This window comes from Cupressus sempervirens, chromosome 6, assembly GCF_028749045.1.
Source record: "Cupressus sempervirens isolate cs-2001-9-10 chromosome 6, ASM2874904v1, whole genome shotgun sequence".
Classification (NCBI taxonomy): Eukaryota; Viridiplantae; Streptophyta; class Pinopsida; order Cupressales; family Cupressaceae; genus Cupressus; species Cupressus sempervirens.
In genome coordinates, this window is record NC_143123.1 from 513458166 (window position 1) to 513478705 (window position 20540).

Consider the following 20540-nt stretch of genomic DNA (forward strand, 5'->3'; position numbering starts at 1 on the left):
ACTCGCCCAAATATTAAAATTTTTAAATAGGTTTTAAATAGACATTATTTTAGGATTTAAATAATAATAAAATGTTTGGAATTCACTAAAGTACCTTTTGGAACCCTAACATTCTACTTTTTTTTTCTTTTTGATCATTTTAGAAAGCCCTAATAGCTAGGGCTTGGGGAAGCTCTCTAAGGAATTTCTTTGCACCAAACTTCTTCATCACCTATTGGTTCAAATTTTTTCTTTTATTATTCATACCATGATTTGACAACTCTGGTGCAAGTTTAATCTATGGATAGAAAAAAATTTGATGATTAGCTATGAAAAAATTATGGTTTTGAGCTACCATTTGCATAATGTCCTTTGAAATTATTCAGTAGGTATATGGTTGACTGGAAATAGTCTTTTTATTTCCCCTATATACTTGAGGGTTTTTATGTATAACTCATCATGCAAATGCATTCTTTTATTTTCCATATTGAAGATCTAAATGCTTTGTTTTCCTTTTGTCTTTGAATGTCATGAGTAATGACCCATGCTTTGTCTTTTTATAATGTTTAGCCTTGAAAAGAATAAGAATCATCTCCCTTTATTGGTTAATTTGTGGGTCTTGGGGATTTCTCTTCCATATCATACCTATTGTTTTTTATAAGATAAAAAGGTTTTAAGGGATCCTGAAACCCATAAGTTTTACAAAAAACAAGGCTGATAATAAGCAAAAGAAGCCCAGCCAAAACAAAGGTCCAACAACTGGAAAAAAAAAAGCCGAAAGGCCCAGCCCATAACAAAGGCCCACCGAAAGACCAGAAAATAAAAAAACTAAAATAGACTACAGAAAGCCTATCCAAAAGCCAAAAGCCAGAAAGATGAAAATTCAAAAGACAAGAAAACTAGTCTTCAGTAATCTTCTCCATTTCCTGCATAGTTTGAGCTGCCTCAACTGTCTTTTGTTGTTCCTTAGCCATTTGATGATTAACCTTCTCCATGCCCTAATCCATACTGGAGAACGTACTAGTAGTGGCCTTGTCATCATCTGGCCTAGCCTTCTCCCTATTTTGTCCTTCCTCCTCCACCAGGAAGCCCCTGTCCTTAAGTTTACCAGCTAGGAATTGGATTTTTTCATTCATCGAACTTAGGAGAGAAATCATCTGACTTGCCAGGTTGTGGTTGTAGTTTTCAAGATTTCTAATTCTCCTTTCATTTAAGCTTTCTCTGTTATCCTGGTCCTCCTAGCTGTCAATACAAGTCTTTTTCTTAGTACTTTCCATCTGGGATGCCTTTTCTCTAACTTTCTCCAGCTCATGGAAGAGCCATTTGATTGATCTAAAGTTGTCAATCATACTACTACGGGCATTATTTAGAAGGTTCATTCCAGTCTCCCTTGCATTATCTGAAATGGCCAGGATAGCTAGGTCTATGAGCTCATTGAGCCTAGGCTCCTCCAGTTTGTCCACGAGGATCTGAGGGTTCATAACTTCCCTAAAAATCCCCATAGTAGTAGTCCTTACATTGAAATTTTTCCAGGCCTTTCTTCTATTATTGACCTACACTTCCCCCTCATTCTAACTAGTGATGACATTCACTTTTTCCTCCGAAGGAGGCTGAGACTGGACAAGGGAGAGGGGAAGAGGAATAGCATCCGTCCTCTAATTTCTAGTCTCCTCAACTCTTGGTACCTCCCTCTTCAATTTTTTCCCAGGTTTCTCCTCTTCCAACTCCTCCTCTGACTCATTGTCAGAATCTTCTGTATCCATTTCCCCCTCCTCCTCAGCATAACTCTCTTTTGCTTGAGCTTGGGTATGATCCCTAGGGCTTTTCCTACTGGGAGTTGTAGCTGTGGACTATTTCCTACCTTGACCTTTATTCTTTTTTCCTGAGGTAACATTCTCCTCCTCCGAGCTAATGCTCTCAATGTCATCAGAGTCTAAAGAAGAGTTGGAGCTGCCTTTGTCAACATCCTCAACTTGAGGAGGGTTTTTGCATATAGACTAAGCTCTAAAATGCTCATGGATGAGGAGCAATAAACCCTCATGCAAAGTAGGATTAACAGTGGCTTTCTTCTTGAAACTAGAGATAGCCTTGTTCATATAAGTGAGAAGGTAAAAGGGAATGGAAATTCTACTCTTATTGTGATAATGATTTAAAATCACAAAATGGTGAGTTCTGACCCGATCAAACCTAGGGTCCAGGGTAACATAATCAATGAGGGCATATAAAACATACCTCCAGAACCTCTTTATAGTCTCTGTCACATAGAAAGACTCTTTCTTTTCCAGCTTGTTCATCTCTACAGAATTTTTCACGAACTCCTTGACTGCATTGGATGAAAGTTTCTTATCCCTATAGAATTTAAAACCCTCCATAGGGATACCAGTCACCTCTGCAACTACCTCCTCTGTGATTTGGAAAGAAACCCCATTCACCTTGACCTTTCCATTCTTCCACGAGTTCACCATGTTGTTGGTGACCTCAGGGTCAAAACCATGGAGTTTCTCGAAAAAAATTTGCAACCCCGCCCTTTTCCAGTTTTTTCCAGACTTTGCCCATATTCTTCTACTTCTCCACTTCACCCACCGGTTCCTTTCTGCTCCAATCTCCAGTCATGACATCTATTTTTTCTTCAACTATTCTCATGAGCCCTAATCTCTACAAAAAATTTCCAACCAAGATTTTGGCTTTGTTTCTATTATTGGGTTCATGATCCTTCACCTTTCTGAAACAATAGCAAGTGAAAATGATAACAATCCTCCAAATGTGTCAAAATGATGGAAAAAATACCTTGAGATTACGACAACCAAGAAACTTATTATGGCTCGTACCAACATCCGATCTTTCTTTATTAAACATGATAACAGTTAGATTGACCCATACTTTCATGGATTTTCTCCAGCTTGATTAGTGACTTAGCCTCCATTAGAAAATCTTTTTCGGAATGCCAAGTCATCTCTTTGTCTGCTCCCACCCCTTTGTTAGCAAACCAGTTAGCAACTGGGTTTGCCTCTCTAAACGCATGAGTGACATGGACCTTCTCAAATTTTGTGAGGGCGGCACATGTCTCATAAATTATATTTGCAATCAACCCTGAGGGGGGGGGGAGATTCCATTAATGTTGTTAATTATGTTTTTGGAGTCCCCTTCAAGCCAAAGTTTGGAAACGCTAGCTTTACCACACTGCACGCAGCTCTGGCTTTGGCCAAATGGTTGGTCTAGGTACCAAGCGGGAGAGCAAAGGCCACAATCCCCTCCCCAAAATTGTTTCTTATAATTCCATCACTTCTAGAGGGGCCTGGGTTGCCCTTAGAAGCACCATTGAAGTTGTCTTTTGACCACCCTTCTGGGGGTAGAATCCATCTGGCATCCTGTCTTTTTCTTTAACCCTCTTCCTGTCCCCTATATCAACTTCCCCTCCTTCATCACTTGAAGGTTTTCTTTTATGTTTTTCAAAATCTTCCTTCCCAGAATTATTGCCAGCTCTTCTCTATCCCTAAAAATTCTGTTGTTCCTTTCCTTCCAGATGCTTCAGCAGAAGTGAGGCAAAAACAAGGCATAATTATCCTGCCGACCAGCAATTTTACAAAGGTTTTTCCAATGACTGAAAAATTCAATAAGGTTATCCGGCCAGCACCAGAGAATCTCCATATCCTAATTAAGAGAACTCCACACCTCCCTAGCAAAGTCACATTGAATGAAGATATGATTTCCCAACTCAGACTGGTTTTTATAGAGTGGGCATCTGTTGGGCATAACATGGCCTCTCTTCATGAGATTATCTTGCATTAGGATTTTGTTTTGAAGGGCCAGCTAATAAAATATGTTGATCTTTGGAGTGAGGCCCATGAGCCAGGCATCTTCCCAAGGGGGTTTCTCCTTTAAACCCCAAAGAGAGTTGTAGCTAGAAGCAACAGAATAACTTCCATTGGGATTATCCCTCCAGACTAGCTCATCCTTATTATTACTAGGGATCGAAGAGTTAAGCATAGTCATTATTGGTTTCAAATCCTCAGAAATGAGGGAAAGGTCTCTCCATTCCTGACCAACCCTGTAATTGCTTACTTTAAACCCATATAGCTCCATGCATTCTTGCATCCATCTCTCAAATACTAGGTTGTTAGAAAGAGGGCCTTGACATAACCACCTATCTAACCAAAACTGAATATCCTCTCCATTGCCTAGTTTCTAGGAAACCCTCACCTTAGCCAAGTCCCTGGCCTTCAGGATACCATTCCAAATAGTCAACCCTTTAGGGATATCCTCATTGAATAAAGTAAAATGAAGAGATGGTCTTCTGAGGTATTTATTTTCGAGAATGTCTCTCCATTCACCAGTGTTATTGAAGATTTGCCAGATTTGTTTTGCAAGAAGTGCCTTATTGAGATGGGTAAGCTTTCTAATGCCTAGACCACCATACCTCTTAGGGAGGCAGATCTTCTCCCAGGAAACAAGAGGGTACCTTTTCTTTCCTTCAAGTTTGGTCCATAGAAAGTCTCTTTGGATTTTCTCCATTTTCTCTGCAAATTTCACAGGAATTCCAAAGAGGCTCAGAGCATAAATGGGAAGGTTCTGAAGAGTGGATTTGACCAGTAAACGTTTCCCAGCCTGGCTGAGAGAGGCACCTTTCCATCCAACCATCTTCTTGTTGAATTTGTCTAGAATGCCATTCCAAAAAGAGTCAGGGGGAGAGAAGCCCAAGGGGAGCCCTAGATAGGATGAGGGGAGAGAGCCCACCCCACAACCAAGGATTCTAGCAATTTTCCTTTGTTTGACTATAGGGGTGTTAACAAAGAAGGTCGAGCTTTTGTTCCAGTTAATCAGTTGTCTAGTCCCTCTGGAGTAAGTATCAAGAACCTCTTTCAAATTCTTAGCTTCTTTCACATAAGCTTCCCCCCCATAATAGTGTCGTCCACAAATTGCTGATGAGTGAAGGGGCCATTTCTTGAAGAAGGCTTAATCCCTTTAAGACTTCCTTTAGACTTTTTACATTCAATAAGCCTCCCAATGCATTCAGCTAAAATAATGAAGAGGATAGGAGAGAGGGGCTCTCCTTGCCTGAGACCTCTAGAAGGTTTAAAGAAATCAAAGGGGGCTCCATTAATCAGAACAACAAGAGAGGAGGTAGTCACCAATTGAGAAACAAGTTTACACACTATTGTCAAAACCAAACGCCTGAAGAACCTTCCCAAGAAAGGACCAGTCCACCTGATCATATGCTTTTGAAAGATCCAATTTGAGCAACATACCTTCCCACTGGGAAGCTTCTAAAGAATGAATAACCTCATGAACCATCAGCACCGAGTCCAAGATTTTTCTCTCAGGAACAAACCCAGATTGTTGCTGCGATATGATCAGATGCAGGATTTTAAGCATTCTGGAAGTGAGAACTTTAGAGATGATCTTGTAGAAAGAGTTGCACAAACTGATAGGCTTGAACTTGTCGAAAGAATCAGCCCCTGGGGATTTAGGGGTGAGAACCAAGAAGGTAGAATTTATCTCCTTAAGAATACTTCTAGCTCTGAAGAACTCCTAAACTACCTTAACCACATCCCCCATGACCACCAGCCAGTATATTTGAAAGAAAAAGGTGGGAAACCTGTCTGAACTAGGAGATTTATCACCAGGTAGGGAGAAAAGGGCCTCTCTAACTTCCAAAGCATTAGGAATAGTATAGAGAAGTTTATTATGGTGAGGTTGAATAATCTAAGGAATACAAGAGATGATATCCTCTTGGTCCTCCTTGGAAAGTAGGGGGTCCTTGAAGAGAAGAGAAGAGAAGAAGGAGACCACTTCAGCTGAGATATCTGGATCTTCAGACAGCAACACCTGCCCCTTCCTGATTCCAGAGATCCTGTTGTTAGCCCTATTTTTTAGGGTGGAGAGATGAAAGAACTTCGTGTTCTGATCTCCATCCTTAAGCCATGTGATTCAAGATTTTTTCATCCAGAAATTTTCCTCCCTGTTGATTAAGTTGTCAAGATCTGACAGTATCAACAACTCAGCATCCCTATTACTCTCATTATATCCTTTCTTTTCTATACTATCTTGGATAATAGATAGATTGTCTGACAACTCCTCCTTGTCATGGAAAATATGGCCAAAATCAGACTTGTTCCAAATTTTTACCATCCTCTTCACATTGCTGAGCTTTCTGGTGACTCTGAACATGGCTACGCCATCAACACCAATCCCCCACCATCTTTTGAAATTATCAAATAAGTCGGGGTGAGTAGTCCACATTTTCTCAAACCTAAAAGGGCAATTTCTCCTGGGCTCAAGAGGGGACACCGCAAGAGAAATGGGGGAGTGGTCAGAACCAACTCTAGGAAGCAAAGATAATCTACAGCTAAAAGAGTGCAACCAATCCAGGGAGATTAAAGCTTTGTCCAATCTGACCTGAATGCAGTCCTGACCAGCTCTCTTGTTAGACTAGGTAAAGGTACCCCCCGAGAGCTCCATATCCATTAGGGCTAGGTCATTGATGAAATTGGAAAGATCCTACTTACTTTCCCAATCCGGGGGCAATCCTCCCATCTTCTCCTTGTCCTCCAGCAGAGAGTTGAAGTCTCCCAAGATTATGCCTTTCTTAATGTCACTGGTATGTACCAACTTTCCAACTTTGACCTAGTAATTTTTTCTATCTCTCTTGTTGTTGGGAGCATAAATGTTCACTAAAAACTAGCAATCATTAGTTTGCAAATGTTGAACTCTACAGAAGAGCATGTTATCCTCATCATACTCAGGCACAATATTGAAATGTCTGTTATTGAATAATAGTAGTAGCCCTCCAGATGCTCCTTCTGAGTTTGAGGAAATTCCATTCATGTTGTTGTTGAATCTAATATTTTCCAGATTTTCTTTCTTCATTTTTGTTTCCTAAATAAGAAATATATCAGGCCTTTGATCCCTTATCATATTCCTTACAACTTCTTGCTTGTGGATTCCATTAAGTCCACAAATATTCCATGAGAGGATCTTCATGCTTTAATTGATGAGCAGGCTTCCTAGATGGTGCATTGCATTCCATCCATGATGTTTCTTCTAGCTTCCTCCTTCCTGATTTCATTCTTGTTTTTCCTTCCCACTAGGTTGGTTTTATGACCAAGATCTACCTTGGCCTTGCTTCTAGTTGAAGTAGGAGAGGCAGCAGAGGGGTCCCGGCTATTCTTCTTCTTTCTCCTTCTAACTTCTGTCCAAGGTGGCTCTTCTTCTTCTTTACATAAATCAAACAAAGCATCTAGCCTAGCCAGTTGTTCCAATGTCGAAGCAGACAGCCGTTCTAAGATTCTATTCACTATCATAGGGGGTTCCCTACTAACCGGGTTTGTGGAGTTTTGAGACATTGGTTCCCCTTCCTTTTTTTCATCCACAGAGTCTGGGATAGAGGAAAGTTTTAGATCAACCTCCTCAGAACTGTCAGGGATTTGAGACTCCATAATACTTGCCTCTTCGAGATTATCCTTGGTTTCCTTCACATGGGAAGGGTTGGTTTTGTCTTCATTTGTCTCATTCCCTTCTCCTTCCAGTGCTTCCACTCCAACCTAGAGGTCTCGGGGTTCAGCTTGGTGATTAGGAATAGAATCATTAGCTTTTCCTTTAGCCTCTCCATTTTTCTTAACTTGTATTTCTTTCTTCTTCCAAATCTTTTTGGGAACATGAGCAGCTTTCTTCCCACCTTGAGGGCGGGCCTTTCCCCCCATTCCCTTTCCTTTGAATAGTGGGCAGAATCCAGCCTTGTGATCTACCTTCTTATAATTGAAGCATGCAAAAGGCACACTTTCATAGTCAATCTTTTGGATTCTACTTCCCAATCAAGATTGAAATTCTATAACTTGAGGCATATCCTATCCTTCATTCACTCCTACACATATCCTTGCATAGGTGAGTCTCTTCTTAGCTATCGGTATAGGATCAATGGAAAGAAGCTCTCCAAAAGACCTGGCAATGCCATCAAAGACGTCCTCATGCCAGTATTCCATGTGCAATTCCAAGATTCTAATCCAAAATGGAGCCTGGAATAGGAAATCATTATTCAAGTCCAGATTGGAATACCATTTTTGCAAGATTAAAGTAGATCTCCCTAGAGACCAGTTCCCTGCGCACAAGATTCTGGAATATCATACCTATTGTTATCCTTTCCATGTCTAGGCATTTACTTCCCTTAGAAAGCATTCTATTGATATAATTTTCCAATAACTTTTTGAGTATTTCCCCCATTTTCTTGTAGTCATGGAATCAGCATCATTTCTCTACATTACAACTAGAAATCATTGTGGACTTCAAGCTGGCCTTTTTGAGTAAAGGTTCTTCAGGATATATTTTCTTGTATTAGTTTTCCTCCTTTAAATCTAGGTATATTTCCCTATAATAAATGTGCCTACTAATTGTGGTAAGTCCTGTAATGACCTCTCTTGTCCTTGGAAAAATGTTTGAAACTTTTTATTTAATTATTATTCTTGTAGCTTGTTGTAGATGAACAACATGTATAAAATTTCTCTCCTTTCACAATAGGAACTGACTTTCTAGCATAAATCTGATAAGGTGCAAGGTTGTGCCCATTCAGATTGCATACTTTTTTAGCTTTAAATATCATGTCATTAATTTCAACTTCATAGGACTCCATAACTTCTTGTATTGCTACACCAACATCACATAAATGAAAATCAATGCCAAGTTCCTTAATGCAAATATTTTTAGTCTCCTTCCTAGCCTAAACGAGTCGGTTAGACATTGGATTAAATGCTACCATAAAGTCAAATCAATAAAATGTCTTCAATGTGTATTCTAAATTCTAGCTTTATAACATTCTCATACTAAAGAACAATCTTATCACTTTGGTGTCCAATGTGCAATGACCTAGTTTAGTGAATAATCAATAGGAAGTCCAATGCCTACTTGGAGTCCAATTTCTTGAATTACGCACCATATTTTCTAGCAAGGTGCTTTTTTGAGTTAGTGTTATGTTTTCCTTTTGTTTACTTACTAAATTTTACCCACATGGGTTTTATTGCACTTGAAATGCCTCTATTATTTATTTGTGAAGCTCCAACTATATATTTGATCTTATGTGTACAATAATTTGTGACTTATTTCAATTATTGAATGTTTGAGAAATTTTATTTGGGCATTTTTTTTATAAACATGAGAAACCATGCTTACATATATCTTTGTTATCTCCTTTTTCATGATTGTCTATTCAACATGATGGTGCCCCTAGTTGTTACTATATCTAATATTTAAATCAATCTATATATCTAAGATTTTTGTCTTGTGTTCTTATGTTGGTAACAAGGCATTGTCTCTGGAAACTACTACTCTATATTAATGACAAACTACTCTAAGCTATTACTAGCTCTTCAAACTTTCATTTCTTCCAATGAAATACCTATTCTTTGTTGCAACATAAATAATCCTTTTATTTGCAACTTAAAATGTTACAAACAAGTTTCTTTTAGGTTCATTTTGAAAAAAAAAACTATAAAGTTGTTATCTTTATGATGAGTTGCACAAACTCTATAGTAGTCTTGTTGTTTTGAATATTTTGAAACTTTAGCAGTTAAGTTTGTATCTATTCAGCCTATTGGTCTCTTTATTTATGATTATGTTCCATTTCTTTTTTCAACAATTAAATCTACACATTTTTCTTTTATACAAATAGTGTTTCTATTGATTTCAGTTGTGTTTGTACCAAAATATGCTCAAACTTTATTATTAATCCTTACCATTATGAAAGGAAATAATATTACATATTAGAGTCTTTACTTTTAATAACTTTGAACATATATATTAGTGATTTCACTTTCATGAAACACAAATGATTACTATCAGAAGTATTAAGTCACAACACTTAATCTTATATGAACTTCTTAAACAAGTTGTAGTAGTGGAACATACCTGGCCCTTATTTTTTATGATTAGATTATAATCATAGATTGGCCCTCAAAACCTCATAATAAACTATTGTACCACGTGTGTTCTTAACTTTTTGTAGATCTTCAAATCTCTTTTTTTATATTGAATACTCCTATGCTCTCTTCTTGTTGTTATTTTTTTTATATTCCCTTTAGTGAGTCTTGTTCTCCTATGAGTTGTGAACTTCATTAAAATTAACACAACCATTGAAACTTGTGAAATTAGGTTCCTTTAGTTGAAAGATTTCAAATCAAGATGCCATATCCATTTAATAGTTGAATATTAATTCATTCTCACTTCAAAGTGGATTGAAAAGGTTTCACATATGAACATGTGTCCCTTTAATGACTCAACACCAAAATTGTATTGATCTACAACTAGTGAATGTCAGAAGGTTTCATTCATCAAGGGCATGTTGCTTTAAAAATATGAATATTGAACCAACTCTACTACTTAAATAAACTAGTTGAATGGTTTCATAACCAATAATGATTACATCCCTTCAACAATCAGTTGGTCTTCTATACATGTACCTACACATGGAAAAAAACTCGTTAATAAAAACATGTGTAGCTTTTGTCTCTTCTCTTTCTCATCTATTTTTTAGATTTATTTTGACATTCCTCTTTATACTTTTAATGCATGAAGATTATCAATAGAAGTGGTGTGAACATATCCTCCATTGCTTACTTTGTTTCAACTAACCCCTTTATTTACCATTTTGTAGGATCCTCTCTCATGATGCAGGCCTAGGCTTGATCAACTATGACACAAAAAACCTCCTTACCAGGCAATGGAGAACTTCTTCCCTCTACTTTTTCTATTAGTGTTTATTCATTCAAAGCATTTTAATTCAGATTTTTTATTGTTTCAGTATTTGTCATGAATTTTGTATATCAAAATTTCATAAAGTTATGCTTATGTTCATTTCTAGAAAATTGCAATCTTGCAAATGATAAACTCAATGTAATGTGTACTTGAAAGCATGAATAAAAATTCATTTTTTCTTCTTTCCCTTTTCTACTTTATAAATGTAATTTTTTAAGCATAGTTTAAATATTTTTCCCCTTTAATATACAACACATATGCAAGTCAAATTTAGAATCAAATTTAATTGAATCAACATAATAACAACTTAAACATTTTAGTCAATCTGAAATTAAAGTGGTAACATATTTGGAAAAAATATTATTGGTGTTTTCCTATGAAACATTCAGACTAGATGCCTAATTTATTAATTGGGCATATAGTCACTTATTGATCTCCCAAAATTGAAACTACCTAAAAAAATCAAACTTTTGAAAACACAACCAAAATGAAAAGAAATTCTTATGAAGGAAGCCCTATTGTGATGATGATAGGCTAATTGTGTAGAACAATTGAGTAGCATCTCCTTGTTTTATATGATTGGATCTCATTACCATAACATGATGTCTTCATTAAACCAATAATTACTTTTATAACTAGAAGGTAATGAGGATAATATTGCACCAATATTTAATAATTGGATGGGAAACCATGCATGACTTGACATAGCATGTGGATCTTTTTCTTTATATATATATATATATATATATATATATTCACTTTATCACATGCATGATTTCTCACCTGAATGTTGTGTATTTGTATAACCTTGTGTTCTTTATTTTTTGGCTATAAAAGAAATTTAAAAACTCAAAATAAATAGTTTTTGAAACACTTTGAGGAAATTAAAATTGAATTGAAAACTTATATTTTTGTGCATTACACTTATTTCTAGAAACTCAAATTCTTAAAAATAGTGTTTAAGGTGAATCCCCTTGAATGAGATTGCTTTAATCTCTCCTTCTAGAATAGATAACTAGAGTGTGTTACATTGATTATGATCCATAATTATATAAGGCCTAGCCCAAAATACATCAAATTTAGAGTGTTTACCTGGTCATGACTTAAGTTCATCCCATTTTAGCACTATGTCTCCTTCCTTAAACACCTTAGGATAATCTTTTTTGTCCAATTTATGCTTCATTTGAGCTTGGTGATGCTCAATCCTCTTCATAGATTCTCTTCTTGTCTCTTCTAACTCCATTAGTTCAACTATCCTAGTTTTTAGAGGCTCTTCATCTAGTAGGTCCAATTTCTTAACCAAATCTAAACTTGGCAATTCTGTTGATATGGGAAGCCTTGCTTCTTTCCCATAAACTAACACATAGGGTGATGGTGCAGCAGCAACTAGGTAAGCCTCATGAAGACTTAGGGTTCCTTTGTTTTTTTGGCTTGTAGTGGTGCTAGCCACATTACTAGGGTAATAAAGGGACTAACTTGGTCCCAAGGTATGGTGTGATAGAATAGGAAGGCATATTAGGCCTTAGTTACTCTTAGTTACAAGAATTGTCCATTTTAGGTCAAATAGGATAATTGTGTGATTTTGAGGTTAGAATGGAAAAATAAGAGGATAAAGGTCCTTTTAAAAAATAAGTCCTTTTTAGGCTTTTGGTGAAGTTTGGTAGCCTTTGGGACAAGTTTGAGTGCAACATTCAAAAATGTGTAAAAGTTGCTCAAAAGTGACAATATTGAGAACTTTTTGTTCCATTAGAGAAACTTCATGGATGGGACTTGATAACTATATAAAATAGTTAGTGTTAGATTTTGGACAAGTATTTAAGGCCATAATTGACCTAATGAAGGGGATGAAGAAGTTTTGATTTTGTGTGTACAGATTGCACAACAATAATAATAGTTATAGTTCTTGGTTTTCTAAGCTTTGAGTGATTTATTAGATTGAATGAAGTGTGGTAACTAGTAGAAATGTTAGTATAATTCCTTTCTATATTTTTTTAGTGTTAGATTTCAATTTTTTTGATTTCTAGTTATTGGGTTAAATTATTTTGTTTATTTCCAGTCTGTTGTCCTAAACAAGACAATTGGCTAAAATGGGGTCATAGAGCCTCTTCCCACTGTAGGATCTTTATGGGATTTTGGAATTAGGCCCATGACTCCATTTACATGTTGTATAGTAAAGGAGGGAACCTAGAAATCAAGAATGGTATTTTTATGGTGGTTCCCTATGCAAGCTAGAGATGCATGGCTAAAAATCATAGTATGTTGCAGAGGTGTTAGGAGGGATTGAAATCATTGATAGATTTAATAAAATATTGGAGGGATAGAAGCATGAGTGTTGAATTCCAAAATATAATGGGAGGCATTGGTAAAGGTTCAAAAATGTGTAAAACTTCCTTCTTGTCAAATAGACTATAATGCCTTTTAAACCATGACTTTTAGGCATATTTATAAGTTGTACTGTACAAACTAGTTGGGAGCCCAAAACCACTAAAATATGTTAGTCCTCTTAAAAGGGTGTCTATAAGAAGGATTATTTTACCCCCTTGTTAAGTACTTTTTCAAGTTATTCAATATTTTCATCAGATGGAGGGCTAATTACTTGTAGCCATATTTGCAAGCATTTTTGTGAAATTCTTGGAACTCGATTAGGGTTTCATTTCCAATTATGGTTATAAGTCTTGGAGGGAATCCTAAAGCCATCCTAGATGGTCAATCCTTCATTTGGAGTGATAGTTAAGATGTTGGGGCAAATTTTTGAGTTTGTGAAAAGGATACAATAAGGGATAACACAAGCCTAGGAAGTAGTGAGAGAGTTGTTGTTCTACCTAATTGGTGTTTTTTAGGTGAATGGACTAGTAACTCATAGATAGAATCCTAAAGGGAATAGGGCACTAAGAAACCCTATAAGTAGTTGGGGTAGGAGCAAGACTAGTATTACACTAGAGTGGTATCAGAGAAAGTTAAAGATTTGGGGACTTAGTATATGTCTGTTGCTACTAGGGAATTAATAGGTGAGTCAAGCATTGAGACAAATGTAGAACTAGCTAAAGAGGTTTATGAGAAAAAGGAGAAGAATAGACTCCTTGAAGAAGCCTTAGAAGAGTTGAAGATAAAGTTGGATGTAGTTGCTAATGTAACCAAGAAAAAGGAAGAAGAGAGCAATGATAGGAATAAGGAGATAGCAGAGGAATATGTTGTCCTTGAACCATACCCTATCCTGAATGAAGAGCCTTTCTTGAAAGCAATAAAAGCCCTAGGAGGGAGGCCTTGGAAGATGTACCACTATTTAGTGGGAAGATGGACATTGATGCAGTAAAGGATTGGATAGATGGAACAAAGAATCACTTTGAATGTGAAGGAGTGATAGAAGCACAAAAGCTCAAGGTGGATAAGTCAAGACTTAGAGTGTCAACATTAACATGGTAGAAATATGTTCAATATGAGAGGATTCAGATGGGTAAGAATCCAATAGCCAATTGGAATGCAATGGTAACTAAACTAAAGGAGAATTTCCTACCAGAGGATAATGAGATTCAACTTCATAAAAGGGGGCAAGGACTAAAGAAGAAAGATATGGATTTGGCCTCATATACAAAGGTATTTCAGAGGTTATATCTTAGGTCCAAGAAGAAAGAAGAGGATCCAATAAAAGTGGCTAGATACTTGGGTGGTCTCAAGTGGAATATCTGAGAAGAGTTAAGTTTGTGAACACCTAATACTATTCAAAGGTGCCATCAACTAGCCTTAAAGGTGGAAGAAAATAATAGAAAGAAGAGGAACTCTAACTTCAAAGAAAGAGGTAAGGGGAGAAATCAGAGGGGGCAAAGAGGAGGATATCAAGGCAGAGGTAATGAGCAGAAGAACCAAGGTGAGACCAAATTCACTGGGAAAAGAACTGAAAGCACTATTAAAGGAGGTTATAGTAGAGGAAGGGGTAACCATGGAGGCTCTAATAGAGGTAGAGGATCAAGAAGAAGTAATTCCTATTTTGCTAGCATGAAGTGTTGTAATTATTGTCAACTAGGCCATCTAGCATATAGGTTGCCTAATAATCGTTCTTCTTCAAACCATGACAAGAGAGTGGCATATGCTCAAGAGGATAACTCTAGTGGCAAGGAACCTGTGGATCATATATAATTAGAGAAATGTGAGAACTTCATATTTAGAAGGGTGTTGATCAAGCAACCAACTCAAGATGAACCCAAACATAGGAGAGATTTTTTTATGATCAGATGCAAGATTCTTGGGAAGGTATGCAAAGTAGTGGTGAACTTTGGCTCTACAGACAACATAATATCAAAGGAGGTAGTCAACAAGCTCAAACTGACCAAGATACCCTATGTGAATCCCTATAAGGTAACTTGTCTCAACAAGGGTCAAAGCATTTTAGTAAATGAATAGACTTGGTTTGAGTTCTCTATAGCAAGTTACAAAGATAGGTTCTTGTGTGACATCTTTTCCATGGATGCTTTCCATATACTATTGGGTAGACCCTGGCAGTTTGATAGAGATGCAATGTATGATGGAAAGGAAAATTCCATATCATTTAAGAAAGGAGGAAAAACCTTCAAGATCCAATCTCTATTGGAAAGAGATGAACCCCAGTCCAAGACTCCTAATGTGTTGCTCTACAATGGAAAGGATTTTGTTAAATATCTAAAGGAGGATGAGAGTCTAAGCTATGTAGTTATATTGAATTCCAAAGGAAAAGACAAGATAGTTAAAGAACCATTACCTGTAGAGGTATAAGCATTGCTTGAAAAGTAAAAAGAAATTGTGAGTGATGGAACTCCTACCACCTTACCTCCTAGAAGGGTGATAAGCCATCAAATTAATGTTGTCCCTAGTGCATCCTTACAAAACAAAAGATCATATAAGCTCACTCCTTACAAGAATTTAGAAGTAGCAAGACAGGTGTAAGAACTCTTGGATCCAGGGTTGATCAAGAAAAGTATAATTCCATGTGTAGTTCCTATTGTAATAACATCCAAGAAGGGAGAAAACTAGAGACTATGCATAGACTCAAGGGCTATAAATAGGATCACAATTAGGTATAGGTTTCCCATACCTAGGATTAAGGATCTCATGGATTGTCTTGGAGAGGCAATGTACTTCACAAAGTTGGATTTGAATAGTGGATATCACCAAATTAGGATTAAGGAGGGAGATGAATGGAAAACAATATTCATGACAATAGATGGGTTCTATGAGTGGCTTGTGATGTCATTTGGCCTCTCAAATGCTCCTAGCACATACATGAGCTCATGAATGAAGTCCTTAAGGACTTCACTAAAAAATTTGTGGTTGTATATCTAGATGATATACTAATATTTAGAAAGACTAAAGAGGAACACATTAAACATGTTGAGGCTATATTTTAGAGGTTGCATGAGGAAAAGCTTGCCATTAACCTTGAGAAATGTGACTTTTTCAAACAAGAGCTTGTGTATTTGGGCTTTGTCGTGTCAAAATAGTCCTTGAAGATGGATCAAGAGAAGGTTGCAACTATTCTCAACTAGCCACCACCTACCACATCTATTGAGGTAATAAATTTTCATGATTTAGCCTAGTTTTATAAGAAATTAATTAATAATTTTAGTGTAATATGTGCACCTTTGTTAAATACCATTAAGGGTGGGGCCAAGTCTAAGTTCAAATGGACTTTAGAAGTAGAGAAATCCTTTGAGTTGCTAAAGAAACAAGTAGCTACTCAATCTATCTTGCAATTTCCTAGTTTTGAGAAGCTCTTCACCATAGAATGTGATGCAAGTGGCTTGGAACTAGGAGGAGTGTTGAGTCTATAAGATAGGCCAATAGTCTTCATTGAAAAATCAAATGAAGCTAAGAATAAATATTCTTCTTATGACCTAGAACTGTATGACTTACTTTAGTCCCTTAGGAAATAGAGACATTATTTGTTTCCCAAAGAATTTGTTGTATTCACTGATAACAAATCCTTGAGTTATATCAACACTAAAGAGAAGATAAGTAATAGGCATTTGAAATGGATGGAGTACTTACAAGAATTCACTTTCACAATCAAACATAAGAAGGGAAAATGAACAAGGTAGTAGATGGATTGAGTAGGAGATTGCTAATTGTTCAAGAGATTCATCTTCAAATAATTTTGGGGTAGACAGTTTCAAGAATCTATACAAGGAGGATGAAGACTTTGTAGAAGTGTACAAGGTATGTTCTGATTTTGAGAACCATTTCCAAAGAAAACTCTCTAAATTTACCTTACAAAATGGGTTACTCTTTAAGGGAAACTAGTAATGTCTTCCAAGAGGATCAATGAGGGAGAACCTTATTTAAGAAAATTACAATGGAATCCTAAGTGGTCACTTTGGTGTGAAAAAAACTCTAGAGTTAGTCCAAAGATTCTACTATTGGCCAAAACTAGTCAAGGATGTGACTAGGTATGTTGAACAATGCATGGTGTGTATGAAAGCCAATGGTGGAATGATTAATGCAAGTTTATATCAACCATTACTAATCCAAAATAGGTCATGGGAGTGTGTAAGAATGGACTTCATATTAGGTCTTCCCAAGAAAAAATAGAGATATGATGGTATTTATGTAGTGGTTGATAGATTCAAAAAAATGGGGCATTTCATACCATGCAAGACTACTAATGGTGCTAGCCATATTTCCCACCTATTCTTTAAAGAGGTTGTAAGGATTTACAAAATTTCATTAAGCATTGTTTCAAATAGAGTTGTAAAGTTCATGAACCATTTTTGGAAGATCTTGTGGAGCAGACTTGGTAGAAACCTTTCATTTCGATCAGCCTATCATCCTCAATTAGATGGCTAGACTGAGGTGATTAACAAGGTGTTGGATAATCTCTTAAGGTGCCTAACTAAGGAATATGGTCAAACATGGGATGTTATCATTCCTCAAGTAGAGTATGCTTCCAATGACAATAAGAATAGAACCACAGGAAGAAGCCCATTTGAGATTGTGTATGGGATGCATCCAAGGGGTGTATGTGAGTTGAGAGATCTTGGAGGCATGGAATATAGGAGTGGACATGCTAAGGATTTTTCTCAAACTATAAAATAAATCCAAGAGCAAGTGAAGAAGACTATCCAAGATAGTACATAAAATTTGAAAGCCAAAGTAGATGAAAAGAGAAGAGACATTTAGTTTTCTATTGGGTATTATGTCATGGTGCACTTGAACAAATCAAGATTGTAGAAAGGTGCCAACTAAAATGCAAATGAAATGAGTGGGGCCTTGTAAAATCATAGCAAAATATGGAGCCAATGCATATAACATGGATTATCCATCAAATTTGAGCATTTCTCATGTTTTCAATGTGCAAGACTTAGTTCAATTCAAAGGTCCATTGCCTAAGATTACTCGCAATAGTCAAGGAGTTAGTGCAGATTTGGAACCTACAATGCTACCTTCACCAGGCAAGCTAGAAGCTAAAAAAGTGTTAGACTTTGGAGTCAAGAAGGCCACTAGACATAAGGTATACATGGAAAACCTCATCACATGGTGATAAAAGACAAATTCAAAGGAAACTTTGGTTGTTAATAAAAACTTCAACAAAGTGGGCATCTCCAAAGATCTACTATCCATAGGAGTGACATCATTTTTCTTTGTTGGGGAAGTATAGTGTACGAGCACCTAGGTAAGGCTCATGAAGACCTATGGTTCCTATTTTTTTTTGTCTTTTAGTGGTGTTAGCCACATAACTAGGGTAATAAAGGGACTAGCTTGGTGTGGTGCAATAGAATAGGAAGGCATAATTCAAAAAGATGTAAAAGTTGCTCAAAAGTGACAGCATTAACAACTTTTTGTTGCATTAGAGAAACTTCGTGAATGGGGATTGATAGCTACCTGAAGCAATTAGTGTTTTCATTTGGACAATTATTTAAGGCCATACTTGACTTGATGAAGGGGTTGAAGAAGTTTTTTTTTGTGTGTACGGACTGTACAACAGCAATAATAATTACAATTCTTGGTTTTCTGAGTTTTTAGTGTTTTATTGGATTGAATGAAGTGTGGAAACCAATAGAAATTTTAGTGTAATTACATTCTATATTATGTATAGTATTAGATTGAAATTTTGTGGATTTCTATTTAGTTGGTTAAATTAATTTTTTTCTTGCCAGTTTGTTGTCCTGAACTAGGTACTTGGTCAAAATGGGGTCATAGAGCCTCTTCCCACCATAGGATCTATATGGTATTTTGGGATTAGGACCATGCTTCCATGTACATGTTGTACAATAAATGAGGGGCCCTAGAAATCAAGGATGGTATTTTTATGTTGATGCCCTAGGTGAGCTAGAGATGTATGGCTAGGGAGCACAGTATGTTGTAGAGATGTTAGGAGGGATTGAAGGCATTGATAACTTTAATAAAAGCTTGGAGTGGGAGAGAATCATGAGTGATAAATTCCCAACCATAATGGGAGGAAATGGTGAAGGTTCAAAAATGGGAAAAACTTCCTTCTTGTCAAATAGGCTATAATGCCCTGTAAAGCCTAATTTTTAGGCATATTTATAGGTCATACTATACAAATTGATTTGGAGCTTGAGACCACTAAAATATTTTAGTTCTCTTAAAAGGGTATCTAAAACAAGGATTATTTTACCCCCTTTATAAGGATTGTTTCAAGTTATTCAAGATTTCCATCAAATGGAGGTCTAATTGCTTGTAGCCCGATTTGCAAGCATTTTTGTGAGATTCTTGAAACTCGATTAGGGTTTCAATTTCAATTATGGTTGTAAGTCTTGGACAGGATCCTAATGCCTTCCTAGATAGTCAATCCTTCATTTGGACTAATAGTTAAGATGTTGGGGAAAATTGTGGAGTTGGTGAAAAGGATGCAATAAGGTTTAATACAAGCCTAGAAAGTAGTGAAAGAGTTGTTATTCTACCTAATTGGTGTTCACTAGTTGAATGGACTAGGACCTCATAGATAGGATCCTAAGGGGAGTAGGGTAGTAAGAAACCCTATTAGGTCAAGAAAAAGACCTAAAAAATCCCTTGAAGAAGTTGGGGTAGGATCAAGACTAGTGTTACATTAGGTGATAAAGCAATTGACCTCTTAGGAATGATTCTATCAACCCAAACTACCAACCTCAACTTAAAGTGCCAAGCTCACTAATTACCTTCTATCAACCTTCTTATTTTGAATTTTTTTTGTTAATGGACTTGGCTTGACCATTACCCTATGGGTAATAGTTAGAATATCTACTCAAATAAACTACATTTTTAACCACCCAATCAAATATGCAAGATCTAGCAAATATGAGTTCATTATCTAACATCATAGATTCAAGAACCCAAATCTAGCTACCAAATCCTCATGGAAACTAGGAATGGTAGATTCATTGACATCCTTTAATGCAATAACCTTAGTCCATTTAGTGAAATAATTAATAGCTATGAGTACATACCTATGGCTTGTGCTACAAAGTGGGTTAACCCCTATGAAAGCTAGCCCCCACTTCATGAAAGGTTGTTGAACTTGTATAGGTTGTAGAAGCATGATTGCCAACTTCTCTTTTCCTACAAAAATAACAAATTCTCTAAATTTCCTCACTCAAAAATGAATATCCATAAAAAAATTTGGTCAATAATAACCTCCTTTCATGATCTTTTAAAGAGTAGTTTTTCTTGCTGAAAAATAACCAATAGTTGGTCCCTCATGAAATTCAGTCAAAACTTTTTCATCCTGATCTAGATTAATGCATCTTACCAGTACACTATTCATATCTCACCAAAATAAAACACCATCTAGAAATACAAAATGAATTGATTACAATATATAATATCTCTTCTTAGGTTTACCCAAATCAATTGAG